This window comes from Notamacropus eugenii, chromosome 1, assembly GCF_028372415.1.
Source record: "Notamacropus eugenii isolate mMacEug1 chromosome 1, mMacEug1.pri_v2, whole genome shotgun sequence".
Classification (NCBI taxonomy): Eukaryota; Metazoa; Chordata; class Mammalia; order Diprotodontia; family Macropodidae; genus Notamacropus; species Notamacropus eugenii.
In genome coordinates this window covers 348,384,872-348,399,013 of record NC_092872.1, presented here as the reverse complement: position 1 = coordinate 348,399,013, position 14,142 = coordinate 348,384,872, and positions in this window count along the sequence as shown.

Here is a 14,142-nt window from a genome sequence, read left to right as displayed (position 1 = left end):
GAGTATTTTGCACTCAACTGGAAACAACAGTGACAGAGAAAGAACTCTAAAAGAAATCGGAAGACAAGAGTACCTCTATAGGATGTGACATGAAGATTTCACCCCTTACCCAAAGTCACTGAAAGTGATGGCAGAACTGGGGTGTGGCTTGATAAAAATGTTTTAAAAATATTTCCCCCCCCCTTTTTTTTTTGATATTCTGGTTTATGAGAGCAGAAAATTACTCTAGATGAGGAGTTCTTAATGTGTGTGTGTGTGTGTGTGTGTGTGTGTGTGTGTGTGTGTGTGTGTGTGTGTGTGTGTGTGTGTGTGTGTGTGTGTGTGAGACAGACCAGTCTGGCAGTCTGGTGAAGCCCATAGATTCTTTCTTAAAATAACATTTTTAAATAATTGAAGGAAATGCTACATTTCACTTAGAAGTTGATAAAAATAAAGATGTAATTCCCCCCCCATCCAAGTTCACGAATCCTTGAAATCTATCCAAGGACCCCAGATTTAGAAGCCTTGCTCTGAAAGCTAAGTATCCAATGTCATGAAACTAGTTTCAGAGCTTTTCCCGTTTGATTAAGACTCCCTGTCTTTGGGCTCAAGAAGTTTTATTTTTCTTTATTTTATAAATTATTTTGTTTGGAACTCAATGAATTTCCCAATAGAAATAATGACATATCTGTCATTTCTTTTCTAAGTCAGCTCATGAAATATTTAATCCACAATGTACATAAATTCTGATGCTAGAACTTTGGGTTTGATGCCAGAACCTTTTATTAACTAGCTGTGTGACATTGGACAAATAGCTTAGCATTGCTGGACCTAAGTTTCCTAAGTTGTAAAATGAGAGAATTAGGTGGGATACAAACAACTTACCTTTATTCCAGCCTTGGTGGGGGAAGTTTCCAAGTTCTGTTAGCAATCACAAGAGCACAGAGTGCAGAGATTTTAGGAAGCTGACTCTGGATATGGGGGCTCTGAGTGGTGGAGGTTGAAATATGGTATAGATGCTCTTGGAGCACTGAATTCCTGATTTGTGAATTCACCATAGTCAGATGCTTTATGACCTTAGGCTGCTGGGCACAACACTCCTGCCACCCCTTTCATCTCCACATAAATAAATCAACACTATGGGGGCAGCTAGGTGGCACAGTGATTAGAACATTAGCCCTGGAGTGAGGAGGACCTGAGTTCAAATTTGGATTCAGACACTTACTAGCTAATATAACCCTGAGCAAGTCATTTAACCCCAACTGTCTCCCTCCCTCTTCCCCTGCAGATAAATAAACAAATCAACACTATCTTTCCCAAAAGCAGCTTGTCACTCCACAGTTCAATAATTCTATTCACCATTCCTGGGACTTCTCAAACCAAAACACCCCGTTTTGACCACGTTTCCCACCAGATGTGCGGTCTTCCCCTCTTAGTACTCAAGCTTTTTAAAGGCTGGTAATGTCTTGCTTTTTGTATTTCTATTCCTGGTGCTTGGCACATAGTAGGTTCTTAAATGCATTTTAATCCATCCATTCATTAGTTCTTCATGCATTCATTCATTGAACTGAAGTGAATTTGGGGAAACTTATTACACTCCTGTGAAATAGCAACACCGAGAAGACATTTGAGACCTGGAGTCAGCATTTGGAGATGAGTTAAGTTTCTCCTTTCAGTACAAAGTGAGCATTTCCCAGTTACGAAAGGAACCTTTCCATGCCTTGTCCTGCCTGGTGAATCACTTCACATATTTTGGGAAAATTGGCCCTCTGTTTTCTCTGGGGAGGGATACTCCTGGTGAGGTAACTCCCTTTACTGATGTCTATTTCAACTTTTCTATAACTTACGGTCTTAGCACAGTGCCTTCCTCATAGTAGACTCAATGAATATTTGTTGACTGACTACTGATCAACTAAACAGGGGTGGGGAACCTGTGACCTTGAGGCCACATATGGCCTTCTAAGTCTTCAAGTGCAGCCCTTGGATTCTGTTAAATGGCCATACTTGAGGACCTAGAAGACCACATGTGACCTTGAGGCTGCAAGTTCTCCACCCCTGGAAAGAATTGCTTGGATGGTGATTGACCAGAAATAGATTTATAATAGATTATAATGCTCCAGGTGGGACTTGACTAGGACAAGGGAAGCATCATCTCCCTCATTCTGGGGCCCTGTGTATCTTTAAATGCAGCCTAAAAGCACACTACGGTCTTTAGTTTCATGCCACCATGTTGATTATAGAGGCAGTGTTGTATAATGGTGAGCATGCAGGCTTTGGAGTCAGGAGGACTTGGGTTTGAATTCTGCTTCTGATACTTCAGATTCTTGGCAAGTCCCTTAACCTGTCTCAGTCCCGGTCTAATGATCTGTAAAATAGGGGTAACAATAGCACTTACTTCCCAGGGTTGTTCAGCGAATTTATTGAGATGATCAATGGAAAGCATTTTGCAATCTTAAAGCATTTAAAAAATGTTGCTATTACTGGCTCATGTTAAATTTGCAGCCCACTAATTCATCCTCGACCTTTTTCACATGAAGTGCTGTCTAGCCAAGCCTCCCAAATTGTGTACTTGTGTGGTTGGTTTTATTAACGTGAGTGTCAGACTTTATCTTTGCCCCGATTCAATTTCATCTGGTTAGCTCCAGCTCATTGTTTTAACGTGTTAAGATCTTTTGGAATCTTGACATTGTTATCTAAGGCATTTTTGGGATCATTATCCATGTACTACCCCTTAAACGTGCTTCCCTATACACCCCTGCCCCCTTCCCTCTTGTTTTTGCATACTCTCTTGGTGAACTTGTCACTTCAATTTTTATTTCTTTGCTCATGATACCTGTCAGTTCTGCCTTAAAATGACTCATATCTGTCCCCCTCCCTCTACTTATTTAGCCATCATATTTCAGGCCCTCATCACCTCTTGCCTCATCTCCTGGACTGATACAGTAGTAGCCACCTCCCTGCCTTAGGTCTCTCCCCACTCCAATCTATTCTCCTATACAGCTGCCAAAGTGACTTCCTAAAGCACAGCTCTGACCATGTCACTCCCCTGCTCATTAAGCTCCAGAGGCTCTCTATTGTCTCTAGGATCAAATAAAATTTCTCTACTGGACATTTAAACTCTACCTACCTGGCTATAGTCTACCTTTCCAAATTAATTACATATTATATTCCTTCATGAACTATCTGGTCCAGCCAGACTGGCAGCAAAGAATTGTGTGTCTTTGTATCCTTAGTACCCAACAGCAGGCCTGGCAAATAGAAGATGGTTAATAAATACTTGATTAATTGCCAGTAAATTTGTTATTTATTCTGGTCTGGTACTATTTCCTAATTGTTTCCTTTGTGGGAGCCTGCTCTCAGGTAGGTACTGTGCCCCCTGCCTGCTGCTTTCTTTTTCTCAGTGAAGGAAAGGAGGGACGGAGGCAAGAGAGGGGAGAAGGGGTCAAGAAAGACCAATTAATTGATTAGACCTGTTTCCTATCTTTTTAAATCCTTCACAAGTACAATAAGCAGAACCAGGACTAGGGGTAGTCAGGGTAAGCAGCTGCCTAGGGCACAAGACACATAATATGACTTGATATAACTTCACACATTCTTTTATTGTAAACCTTAAAGTGCTACATAAATATGATTTATTGTTATTACTCCAGAAAATTCCATTCTCAGTTAGTGGGGAGATTAATCTGGTGATAAGTGAAGTTACATGTCTCAGAGTGAAGGTACTCCAGCCTCTGTGAGGCCTCTGGGGGAAACTCATCTTGCCTAAGGCATTCATGGGTCTGAGGATAACAGAATCCTGTAGAAATCAAGTAAAGACTGACAGGTACCTTGGCCTTGGGTGTCTCTGAGCTATAGGCAGGTTCTTGGGCACTAGCTCCTCCTTTGAGGACCAGTTCAGGGGCTTTTGGCTTCAGGACTTTGACCACTCACTACTTTCTGAATTCTTACTGATTAAATGTGAATTAAATGTGCTGAAGCTGGCTTGAAGGGGCTCATGAGAGTGGATTATTAAATTTTCAGTATGAGCATGTACACCTCTGAAACGAACAAATCGGGGCTTGATTTACTATTTTGTTGATTGTCTAGACTTAAGAAAGTGATGAATAAAATGTTTGAAATGCTAATAATGCAGATGAAACTCAATTTTAAAAATATGTTGTGTGCACATTTCGTTTTTTGGAGAACTAGTTGTGAAACATTTACCACCACACCCCTAGATTTTTCCCCATAGTCTCTGAGGATTTCACTCAATAAATCTTCCCAATCTCAGGTTTACTCTCAGGAACCCCCTTAACAGCATGAAGTGGTGTTAGGAACAGGGGTTCAGGAACAGACGAGATCTTTGTTCATCTCAATTCAGCCCCACCTATGGATCACCACAAAGATCCTAACAGATAGCCTACTATTTATTCTCCCTCTGGAGTAGACCTTCATTTGCTGCACCATCTAGATATGGGGCTGACAGGTTGAGTTTGCCAGCTCCTAAGTAATTCAGATAAATTAGCTATATTCCAGTGATTAACTGTTTTCCAGGAGTCAGAATGACTCCTGCTCACAAGGCTGTACTTTGTAAAATTAAAGTACTATGCTTATTACTACCGCTACTACTGACTACTACAACCTACCACTACTACTATTACTGCCATAACCTACTATTCCTATTCCTACTGCATATAGTATGGTGGTATGGAAAGAACACTGTATTTGGAGTCAGAGAACCTGGTTTCAGATTCTAGCTCTGCTAATTCCTACCTGTGTGACCTTGGGCAAGTGTCTTTTCCTCTCTGCATCTTAGAAAAAATTGTGTCTAAGGTCTTTACTGGCTCTACATTCAATGGTTTTCCCTTCTCAAAGCACTTTCCCATCCCATCTCTCATGACTCTCACAGTTGCCCTCTGGTGGAGGCACAGATTATATCTTAGGGTCTTAGGGTCACAGATTTCAAACTAGGAGGGACTTTGGAGGCTGCCTTGGTCTAATCTCCTTATTTTATAGATATGAAGACCCAGACCCAGAAAAATGAAAGTTTAAGGTCACACAGTCAGTAAGCGGTAGACCAGAGATTGAAACCCATTTGACAAAGGGGTAAATTGAAGAGTAACTTAGGTGACTTACTGTAGGTTGTAGGTTAGCAAATTAAAGAACTGATGTCTCCTCACCCTTTCCATTGTAATGAACAGCTTTTCATAAGGGACACAATCCCTGGGCCAGCTCTGCCAAGAAAGGCTAAGAATCCTGTATCTCTCTGAATCTTTTAAAAACAGTTTTCCCTTTCCTGTCTTAGCACAGAATCTTAAAGGGATAATTTTATTGCTTGTAGAATGTCAGAAGTGGGAGGGAACTTAGAGACTATCTGTTTCAACTTCTCCATTTTATAGATGAAGGAGCTTGACTCATAGAGTAGAAAAGTGACTTGTCCAAGGTCACACTGTGTGTTGAAGTTGGCCAGTGTTTTGCACTGCTGACTCGAGGAGAGCAGGTTTTCTTTCATTCTTCAATTGTCTTCCCACCACTATTCAATATAAGAAGTACATTTCATTAAACCTATTGTGCTATGGCTCATTAGCTAAATTGGTACTATTAATTAACCGAAAAGGATGCATTGAAGAGGATGCACAGTGCTCTTAGGATTTATCCCTTATTTCTCCTTCCCACTGGCCTTAATTAATTGCTTAAGTATTATTAGACTGTGAATTCTTTCAGGCTCAGATCTACTATATCGTGTCTCTGCCACGTTTTCTGGTGTTGAATCTTGTTTGCATGGTAAATTGATGCAGAGTTCTGGGACTTAGGACTTTACCTACACAAAATGCCCTGGGGCAGGAGGGAGTGAGATTGCCCATATAGTCACTAACTTTCCTCACACAAAACAAAGTCAGGGGCAAGTTATGTCATTATTTCTCTGATGGCATGGTCTTCTTCGGCAACGAAGGACAAACACACACCTAGCTCAGTGCAAGAGAGGCAAGATCATTCACTGCCTTTAGAGTTTGTAGACATTTGTTCATATCTTATCTCTGACCTATTTGAATAGTTTGATCTTCTCTACATATAAAATGAGGGGGTTGGACTAGATGGTTTCTGTGTTCTGACCTTGATTTTGTGAATTCCAGTTTTGTTGTTTGTCCAATGACATCAGGAGGGTGATATCTTGACTTGCAAGTGAATTGGATTTAAGGGAGATAGGGCTATGCAAAGTTATCAGTCTCACTTTCTTCTCTGGAGTCAACTGGAGTCCAATGGCAACATGTAGTTCAGGATGACTAGTAATGGCCCCTTGAATTCCAGTTTTATTACTTACCAGCTGGATGACATTGGGCAAGTCACTTAACTGATCTGAGCCCTTTTTTCTTTGTTGGATATTTTTCCTTTCATTGTAAGAAGGAGAGAGGGGTGGGTGTGTTCATGTCTGCTCTATATATTACCATAGTAATGTTTCCTCATGGAATTGTTGTGACTTGCCTAGGGTCACACAGGCAGTAGGTGTTAGCACCAGGACTCAAACCTAGGTCTTTCTGACTTTGAGACCAACTCTTTCTCCACTGTACTGGGTTGCCTCTGATATTAAGCTACTTACTAAAAGAAAAAAGTCAAGGTATGGAGAAGAGACATACTTGGCTATACAATCCACTGAGGAACTTCCCTTTTCTTTGCCCTTTTTGCTTAACAAGTAAGTGGTAGAACTGAATGTGAGGCAAGGTTTTCTCACCCCAACTTCCTGATTCTTTTCATCATACCACTCTCATCTTTGATATTTCAATAGATAAGCAATCCATTGATTCTTTAATAGAAATGTGATCTACAGCGAATACTGATAATATGGGAACTCCCTACCCTACTTTGGATCATAGTCCCATCATGCCTCCTCATTTGCATCATTCTTATCATTGTCTTTTTATAAATCTTTCACTGAAGGTCCATGCAGCACTTTGGAGAGACCTATAGGCCAGGAAGTTTTTGCAAGGACATATTAGGTAGCAGCACTGAAAAATATTGGCTCCAATCACTCTTTCCTTGCCTCAGAAAGAGTATGCCTGATGAGGTTAGTACTATTTGAGCTTAATGCTGACAAAGCCTTGTCACATTGGGTGCTAAGTTTTATGGCACTTGATAAATTCCATTTCCCCATATCCCAAATTTATCCTGAGAATGTGTCCCCAAGGAGAACTAGAGAATTACCCTGCAATGTTTATTGATCCATAAATGCATGGGAGATGGAGTTTGAATAAAAACATATATCTAGGGTGAATTATTTTGTCCAGAACCCTGAGGAAGAAGCTAATATACTCAGGGCTTCTTCCATGTTCTGCGGGGGGAAAATTGATTATATAATAAAACCTTGCCCAGAGAATAGTACTGGAGACACATGGAGCAATAGCTTGATTGTAGCTTTTAAATGTCTGGGAAAGAAGGCTAAGTTTAAATTGATATTTTTTTTAATGGTTAATGATACTCCCAAATACTTTATAAGAATGATTGATATGAGATCACAAAGTCAGTATGACCTTGATATGTAGTTGTCTAATTATTCAAACTTCTCTACCTGACATTCAAGGTCTTGTACAATCTGAGACCATCCTACCTTTGAAGCTTCATGCCTCATGACTGCCCCTGTGCTCCCTATACTCCACTCAGATTTACATCTCTCCATCTCTTAAAGATGCCCTTGCTTTGGAGGCTCCATACATCTTCTTAAACTGTTCCTTAGAATGCCTTTCCTCTCTAACTCCTCAGTTGAATTCTTATCTTTCTTTGAGAATTCAGCTCAAATGCCATGTCCATCACTTCCTGACTTCCTGACAGACCTTATCATCTCCTCAAACTATTATGTTATATTTATCCTTTCTTTCCCAGACAAACTTCTCAAAAGAGTTGTCCACAATTGTTGCTTGTCCCTATATATAGACTGATCTCCTTTCACTTTTTCTCTGTCCCCTGAAGGTCAACTCAAATATCACCTCTTTTAGGATGGCTTCCCTGATTTCTTCCCTTCCTGCTGCTAATAATCTATTTATTCCCTGTGAATAGAACTTTCCACATATAAAATAGTATTTTGTATTATGTATCATTTTCCCCTACTAGATTTTAAGTTCTGAGGGTCAGGTATCATGTCTTATCTAAACTTTGCATCTGCCAACACATTGTTCTGCATGCTGTTCTATTGTTGTTCAGTCATTTTCAGTTGTCTCCGACTCTTCATGACCTCATTTGGATTTTTTTTGTGTAGATATTGGAGTGTTTTGCAATTTTCTTCTCCAGCTCATTTTATAGATGAGGAAGCTGAGGCAAACAGAGTTAAGTGACTTGCTCAGGGTCACACAGCTAGTAAGTATCTAAGGCTGGATTTGAACTCAGGAAGATGGAGTTTTCCTGACTCCAGGCCAGGCACTATCCACTGCACTACCTAACTGCCCTGTATGTGCTTAATAATTGTTTGTTGAATTAATTAAATCAGTAAGTATTTGTAGAATCATGTCAGGGTTAAAAGAGTATGTAATTCAATTCCCTAAATTTTACTAATGAACCAGGACCTAGGAAGGTGACTTGCCTAAAGTTACACAAGAATTTAATGGGAGAACCAGGGCATAAGCTTGTTAGGCCAATCACCGTGCTGAACTCTTTTTCGGGGGTGGGGAGAGACAACTGAGGTTATGTAACTTGCCCAGTAAGTGTCAGAGGCAGGATTTGAATGCAGGTCCTCCTGACTACAGGGCTAATGCTTTATCCATTGTGTCACCTAGCTGCCCCTTCAGTTGCATTCTTGATCCACTACGGGGAGACCCAAGGAGGACCAAATACTTTCTCAGGGAAGGAGGTCTTTCCTTCAGAAAGCTCATAATCTGAAAAAAAGCAGCAAAAGAAAATTTGAAAATAAAGGATTTTACAGTTTTGGGGAGACTGAGAAAGAGAGGAGTTTAGCTCTGTTTTCAGGAAACTGATAGTCTTGGCAGAGAGGTTATGTTCAGGTGAAGAATGTTGCATGCGTTTTGGAATCTGGCTGATGAAGGAATTTGTTTTGTTTGACTTTGCTTATTTGGTGCAAGGATTTTGTTTCAATTTGAGAGAGAGTGGAAAGGAGAGAGATGGGGCTAGGAACAGGGTAACCAAAATGAAAAAGAAAGAAAAGAAGGAAAAAGAATCACTGAAATACTTTTTAATTGAACAGAAGAGAATAGAAGAAAGGCCAGAATGAATGAAGTAGGACAAGTTTGAAGGTTACATGTTTAATGGTTATATATTTAAAAGGAAAAGTAAGGTGTATGTAATAGAGGTTCTCTGTTTCATGGACAATCTTTTTTTGTTGACCTACTATGTATACAGAAATGTGTATTTTATTTGGTATTCATTAAGTTCAGAATATTTTTAAAAAGAAATTATAATTTTGGCGGAGATAGGAGACCCTGATCCTGTTTTCAAGAAGTTCAAATTCTGGGGACACAGAGAAGACCTAGACTCTGCTCTCATGAGTTTACAGTCTGGGCTGGGGATATCTGAGGAACCATCAGAAATCACTGTAAGATAGTGAGAGAATGAGCCCAAAGATGTGGTTCAAACTAGGAGTTTGATGGTAGTATTGAAGAGGGACAGATAGTTATGGGCTGGAGTGGTCACTATGACCTCTTTAGGGAGACTCTTGGGGGATTGAATTAATCAGTCAATTGACCAACCAATAAGCAACAAGCTAAACACTGGAGATACAATCCCCAACCTTAAAGAACTTACATTCTAGTGGTGGAGACCATGTATATATATACATTAATTCAAACTATATGGAAGCAAAGTATAAAGAGGAAGGCACTAGAAACTAAGGGGAGGGAGACTGATTAAGTAAAATCTTTTCCTGAAGGTTGTGTTTGAGCTGAAAAGTTCTGGGAAAGTCAGAGATTCTATGAGGTAAGAAACATTCTAGGCATGGGGGACAGTGAGGACAAAAGCATAGAGATGAGAAGTAGAGACTTATGGGTGAAGAAGTACAAGTTCCAGGATGGCTCACAGAGGGGAGTGATATATGGGAAGGCTGTAAAGGTAGGAAGGAGCCAGGTTGGAAAGGGCTTTAAGTGGTAAAAAGAACTTTATATTTGATCCTAGAGGCAATAGAATTTATACTTGATTTACTAAGTTGTTGTAGGGAAAGACTTGAAGCAGGAGGACCAGTTGGAAGTCTACCATAATTGTCCAGGTAGAGACGTGATGAGGACCTTGAGGCCTCTCTTGCACTCACTCACCATCCAACCTGTTGTCATATCATTACCTTCACAAGATCTCTCATCTCCAACACCTCATGTCTCGACTTGAAATAGCTTTCTGGTTCACCTTCCTGACTCAAGCCTCATCCTGATCCAATTCATCTTCCACTCAGCTGGATTTTCCTAAAGTACACTGTGATCATGTCACCTCTTGCTCAGTCAACTCTAGTGGTTCCCTATTACCTCCAGGATCAGATATAAAGTCCTCTGTTTGGCATTTAAGTTCTGTCCCCTTCCTACTTTTCTAGTTTTCTTACACTTTACTCTCCTCTATACATTCTATGGTCTAACAACAATGACCTTCTTGGTCTTCTCAAAGGAAACTCCATCTTAAGAGTCCATGCTGAAAAAAATGCTCTCTCTCCCCACCTCTGCCTACTAGCTTTCCTGACTTCCTTCAAGATATCCCAAATTCCACCTCTTTTGCAGGAGGTCTTTCCTGGTCACCACCTTTCCCCTCTCAAAAGAAGAACCTGACTTCTCTGAGATTATCTCCATTTATATTGTACATATCTAGTTATTAACATGTCTCCCCATTAGGATGTGAGCTCTTTGAGGGCAGGAACCTCATTTTTGCCTTTCTTTGCATTTCCAGTGCACAGTGTCAGACAGATTGTTGTTCCATTGTGTTTGACTCTGTGTGCCCCCTTAGACTTTATCCATGGAATTTTCTTGGCAAAGATACTGGAATGGTTTTCTTCTCCAGCTTATTTTATAAATGAGGGGAAACTGAGGCAAATAGAGTTAAGTGAATTTCGCAAGATCACACAGCTAATGAGTGTCTGAAGCCAGATTTGAACTCAGATCTTTCTGATTCCAGGCATAGTGCTCTATCCACTTCATTAACTAGATGCCCCATAGTAACTGCTTAATAAATGCTTGTTATTAACTGATTGAATTAGGGTGTTAGCTATTTGAGTGGAAATAAAGGGATATATATAAGATATGCAAACAAGTAAATGACAACTGCCCTTGAGAGGTAGTATAGTGGGAGGATCCCTGGACTTAGAGTAAGGAGATATCTGGATTTACATGCCAACTCTGAAAAGTTCCTGTTATGTGACCCTGGGAACATCACTTAACTTCTGTGATATTCAGTTACCTCATTTTTAAAAATGGCACCATAAATTCTTCTGCTGGATTACTTTTTGGAAAGTGCTTTGCAAACCTCAAAGTGCTATGAAGATGTGACAGTTTAGCTTTCCTCCAGCTCCACTTCCTTCTTTACCTCCTTCTCCTCATCTTTCTGTCTTTCCTCTTCCTCTTCACTCAATATTTTCCCCTTCCTCAAAACTGTGCTGGTTGAGCACTAGATTTTTAACGATGGCTCAATGCTCTTCCTTGGCATAGTGACAACTACCCCATCTCATCCCAGTTTTGTTACTGTCTCTGGCCATGGTGCTGACAATTTGTAAGCTTGTGCCTAAACTCAATGGTCTTCCTTTTCTCCCATTTTCTGATTGGCTCTGGGTAGGACTGGACCAAGAGGAGGCAAAGAGCTTAAATAAATCAGCACTAACCAGAGCTGAGAATGACCTTTCCAAATCCAGTCACTTTTCTTTTAACTTTGTAGAAAACGTTCTTTTTGATGCATGTGTAAAGTACTGGAATATTGTAAATTTGTAAAATGGCAGAAAGGTGATACTGTCTAGAGTTCTGCCTTCTCCCCCCTGCACCCTGCCCCTCAACCTGTCTAAAAATGACTCTTAAGTCCACTGGGAAGTTGGATGGAATAAGACAGAATGGGACACTGAACATAAAGTAAGTAACATTTGGAGACATAGGTCCTAGACCTAAATATGTCATTAACTAACTGTATGACCTTAGGCAAATCATTTCTTTTTTCTGGGCCTACATTTTCTCATCTATCAAAGGAGGCATTTGACTGGATGGCTTTTCAGGTCCCTTCTAATTATGACATTCTAGGAAAACTTCTTCTTCATCCCTAATATATGAAATTGGATGTTGCAAAAGTGTTCATCACTTTTAAAAGTCATTTGATAATATCATCTATAAATTATTATTACCATCTTCACATGCTATTATAAATCAGCAAAAAAGCTGCCATTTTATTCCATATACCTAAAAATGACTTTTCAATAAACTATAAGAAATCAGAACAAAGAAGGAAAAGATAATGTTGAATTAAGGTAGAACACATAAAACATGTAGTTTGGAGGCAAGGTGGTAAGAAGGTGATGTTTTAATATTTAAGGGGAAGATATTAAAAGTCCTTATAAATAGACTGCATAGGGAATGTAATTTAGTTTGATAGGTCATGCATCCTATTTCTACCCAGAACAAAGCAGAGATGGGGAGCTGGTGGCAGCATGATAGAAGGTATCTATGTGTGTGGGGGGGATGCAGGGGGGGGGGAAGTCCTATTGATAATATTCAGAATTCCATAACTGTGCCACATCACCTCCACATTAGTCATTTCCTCAAATCCCCTAACTTCACCTGCCCTATCTACCCTTTAATTGATCTTTGATTAGGAGCATGTCAGAACAGATTTCAAAGAGATGATATTCACAGTAATGAGCAAAACACTAAATCAGAGATTGAGAATTCTGAGTTACATGCTGCCTAGCCTATGTTACAGGACCAGGCAATTTACTTTAAAATGCCTTCACTTTTTTTCAATTGTAAAATGGGAAATGTTCTCTTAACAGATAACAGTGCAGAATGAGGTATGCTTTTTCAGATACATACAGTGTTTTGTTTTGCTTATCTATACTTATTTGTTACAAGCAGGAGATTGAGTAATTGGGGACTGGCAGCTATGTAAAAAACAGCAAAAAATTTTAAATTAAAAGGGATTCTCAGTGCTAACTTGCCATGTGAGGATGTCATGAAAAGTGATAACAATGACTGCCAAACACTTCACAAATAAAGGTACTAAATGGTCACATTCAGGCCATGCAGGAAAAATTATATTTGTTACACTTTACCTCCCCTTACCAACCATTAAATGTAGCTATGTGTTCAATATTTTACTTTCTCTCTTGTTTATTTGTTATTAACATACTACGCATCCATGTTGTTTAAAAGATATTCATTGGGCCCAAATATTTTTGTTTCCAGAATTTTGCCCATAGGCTGAGAGGTAAGGCTAGTTGGAAGCACCCTTAGATTTGATTTGGATAAAAAAAACACCAATATGTTCACGTCTTCAAAGTGTCCCCTGGAATTATAAATAGACCAGCAGCTCATTGAATGGACCTTCTGCTGAGGTGCTGTGGCAGGACACAAACTGGGACTTCATAGGATAGAAAAGCATGATGGGATTGGGAGCTACCTTGATGGAAGGAATTGATGCAACCATAGAACCATTGAGGTATTAAAGGAAGAACAACCAAAGACACAGAATTAAATTAGAATGATTGATTTTTAGAGCTAGCAGGGACCTGAGAGGTCATCTAATTCAACCCCCTGTGACAGATGAGCTTATCTGCGGGCACTGTTGGAGGGGTATTGTCTTTGGGGATGATGGGATCTTGTATCTACATGATTATATTTCCTGATTTTTCCCTTTGGTGTCTTGGGCTAGGAAGAAACATCTTGTCCCCTCTAATTATGGCATGGAGAGAACACTGAGTTTTCCAAGGCTGTGGAAGGTACAAGATAAGCTTGAAGTGCAGGTTCAGCAACACAGGATTCTGGGTTTCAGAGACTGCAGACAAGTTCTTAGATAAATGAGGGAGGCTCATTACCAGATGGATGGCCTCAGACAGATTTTGTTTTCTTTTGTTTGGCTACAGTTGCCCCTGAAATGAACAAAAAGGCAGTTAGCAAGTGGGAGTGTGGAGTGAATACCCCCATACCTGTCATGCAGTTGGGGAGGTGCTGCTTGACTGGCTGAGAGAAAGCCTAGAATCATATAACTGGGTCATATAGCAATCAGGAGGGTGAATCC